General features: G+C 34.6%; 1 non-coding gene across 1 annotated transcript; it reads left to right on the top strand.

Annotated features, from left to right (window-relative positions):
* The first annotated feature begins 3,244 nt into the window (after positions 1-3,244).
* On the top strand, positions 3,245-3,316 carry TRNAC-GCA (transfer RNA cysteine (anticodon GCA)). Its single transcript has one exon. It is a non-coding gene; the product is annotated as a tRNA-Cys (tRNA).
* Positions 3,317-3,558: the final 242 nt, after the last annotated feature.

The following is a 3,558-nucleotide window of genomic DNA, read 5'->3' as shown; positions in this document are numbered from 1 at the left end:
TTTGCTTCTAGGTTTGCTAGAGGCAAGAAAGGGATGTTTTATTATTAACACAACTCAAATCAAGTTGTTAAAACCAATTTTAAATATTTTATCACCAACCTGTCAACATATATGTAAAAACTAGATGAAAAATCAATCGATAGTGAACCTGACTTTTAAGTTTAGTTTGTCTAGTAAGACAAATATATTGCAGCTTCCCTGGTGGCTCAGATGGTAAAGAATCTGCCTGCAATGCGGGAGACCCAGGTTGGATCCCTGGGTTGGGAAGATACCCTGGAGAAGGAAATGGCAACCCACTCCAACATTCTTGCCTGGAAAAATCCCATGGACAGAGGAGCCTGGCAAGCTACAGTCTGTGGGGGTCACGATGAGTCAGACATGACTGAGCAAGTAACACACAGAAAGAAACTATACCAGATATGTTTGGGTGACACTTTCTTTAATCTTTGTTTTTTTATATAAATACTTTGATATATGCTGCTTGGAAGATTTACTATTAAACTGATTGCCCAGGTAAGAGTGAATAGAAACTTTAGTGTCCTTCTGATTTTTTTTTTTCTGATTTTTGGTTACAATCATGTTCCATTCCTCATTAAAGAAGAAATACAAGTATATACAAAATGCCTCATAAATTTTGTTGGGGTTTTTTCTATTTTATGTCATGCTAATTTCAATAAGTTTTCTGAACTAATAACCTTCATCTCCTAACACCAAATCTGGTATTTTTCCTACTTTTAAGCTTTACATATTTACAAACATGTAACCTGCTATAAGTCATTCTTTCTGAGAATTGATATATGGATATTTTTCTTATGTAATCACCATCATTTAATTTTCTTTTGAGATATTTCTATAAGTCACATATTTATTCTACTAATCACAAGAATCATAAATAACTTTGAATGGAAATTAGCATTTGCAAAAGATTTTGATATTCATTAGTGGATTTGATATTCAAAACAATCCAGAGAGGTAGAAATAACTTAAAAACAAGGATAATGTTAGTAACAAAAGAATGATATTGACAGGAAGTTTATTTATCATTCTCAATTAAAGATGCTTTTTTTAAAAAAAAAGCTCAGGAAATTTAAATTGGCCAATGTCAAGAAGTTTATATTCCATACATATTCCAACTTAAATGTTAACAGAGGATTTATTGTAGACTAAAACCATCTTTAGTATAAATATTAATAAAAATACTTTATAAGTGTAAAGTAATAAAAAATGCAAGGAGATGTTATTCAATCATGAGAAGGAAAAAAATACAGACTTAGCCTTAGAACACATGTTACAAGTTACATGACTCCTGCTGAGGGACTGAGGGAAATAATATTCCAGGAATAAGAGAGAAATGAGACACATTCTATCATCCTATATATTTTGTCATTAGAGTAACACAGTGATGCTAAATTCTAATGAGAAAAATAAATAATATTATGAATTAAGACTTTCCTAGGTATAGTGTTCTAAAATCAGCACTTAGATATGTGTGTGCGTAGATAGTTGCTACAGCCAAGTGGCTGAATTTGAGGATATTTAACCTTTCTATATCTGTGACTTATTTTTTAAAAAGTCTGTATCAGGATTCTGCTCCTGAGTAAGATACACTGAGATGCAATAGGCCAAAGCTCTCACTGAAGACCAGAAGTGCCTAACAAAAATAAATCTTAAAGGTACTAGAGATGTGTGAAAACAACAAGGATTCAATGAACTAAACTTTATTAAAGGAAAGAATCTTTCTGGCACTTTCTAACCCTTTCTACTACTTCATTTGATTCATAAGATTTATCACTACCCACATTATACAGATCACACTCACTTACCTGAAATTCTTAGAACTAAGCATCTTGAGAAATCCTATGCTTTTTAACTTTAGAAAAGCAATATAGTGCATATACTCTTCTATTTTAACATCCATATCAAATCAAGCAAATTAATACCCCTATAATAAAATCTATGAATATCCACTCTAATTGTGATGAATAAAAATTATAAACATTCTTTCACTAATTTAGGTCAGGGGATGAGTGATAAGGAATCTTCTGGTCTCCAGTAGTTTTGATTTCAGAATCACACTAAAGAGAAATGTATTATATTTTTGTCATTAATTGTCTGCCTCCACTAAAAGGTCAGTTCTGTAAGGGCAAGGGCTTTTTTATATTTGAATTGTTGTAGCCCCAGATCCTAGAACACTGCATGATTCATAGGAAGCTTCAAGTAAGTGAGCACATGATGGTTTGCAAAAGGATGCCCAGGAAAGAAAAAAGGAGCTGCTTCATCAACCACAACACGAGTCTGAGTATGGTTTATCTACTTAACCAGAAATGCATCATAAGTAATTGAGGACTTTTCAGCTCAGCAGATGAGGATGTCCTGAAAAGTTACAGCACTCACATATATCAAGACAAGAACAACTGCAGATGTTTAATACAGGTGGAGCCTAGAGAATATAATAAAAAAGGGAGAAATAATTTTTTTCATAAAGATGATCTCTATAAAAGCTCTTCATTTAAAATCCTCCACCTCTTCCTGGGGAATGGCAGTTTATAAACAAAATACTATAAACTGTTTGCATGGAAAAAAACTGTATGGAACAGAGGTCATTCCAATACACAAATAAATACTAACAGTGCATTTAGCAAGCAGAAATAGGAAAGAAAGAATGAAACATTTAAATTGCATCCATTTAAAAGACATTTCTTAATACAAAATACCTAAGCTTTTCATGATATTGCAGTTTTTGTGTTGAAAGAGATCTTGGGAGGTCACACAGGACTTATTCCTGAATCACCCTGGGCAAGGGAAAAGCTATATAGGAATCAGCTTTTAGAAGAAACAGTCAAATGAGCATAATTTGTTAACAAAAAAAAAAAGTACCAACCAATCAGTCTTCATTTTACCTTATGATATGGCTGAGGGTGTACAAGGACTGTTACAAAGATACACAAATGAAGATAATGTCCTTGAAGTTGCAGAATTTTTTCTCTTTTAAAGTAAAATACAATAAAGTTATTTAACTGAGGACTTAGAAGCATGAGGGCATGTTCATCTGGTACTCAGAACTGAGATAGGAAAAACATCAGTGTAGGCTGGTAAAGAGCTGTGGGACTTGATCAGAACCTTCCATGATGTTCAGTTTGTGGATGAGTGGAATCTATAAGGAAAGCAGTTTCCTAAGGAAGGGAGAAGCATGGGAGAATACATGGAATTAAGCATTACAGAGTGCAATAGCCTAAGCTAGGGTTCCCCAGTGGCTCAGTTGGTAAAGAGTTTGCCTGCAATGCAGGAGACCCAGGTTCAATCCCTGGGTGGGGAAGATACCCTGGAGAAGGAAATGGCAACCCATTCCAGTATTCTAACCTGGAGAATCCCATGCACAGAGGAGCCTGGCAGGCTACAGTCTATGAGGTCACAAGAGTCAGACACACCTTAGTGATTATACCCCCACCACCACACATCACTTTACTTATAAACCCAAGCAGAACGCATGTGATGTGAAGGAGGTAATGCAGTTGAGTCATGAAGGGCCTGGCCTATGGAATTTGACCAACACTTACT

This window comes from Dama dama, chromosome 15 (assembly GCF_033118175.1).
Source record: "Dama dama isolate Ldn47 chromosome 15, ASM3311817v1, whole genome shotgun sequence".
Lineage (NCBI taxonomy): Eukaryota > Metazoa > Chordata > Mammalia > Artiodactyla > Cervidae > Dama > Dama dama.
The sequence above is the reverse complement of the archived record's forward strand: the minus strand, read 5'-3'. Positions and strand labels throughout refer to the sequence as shown.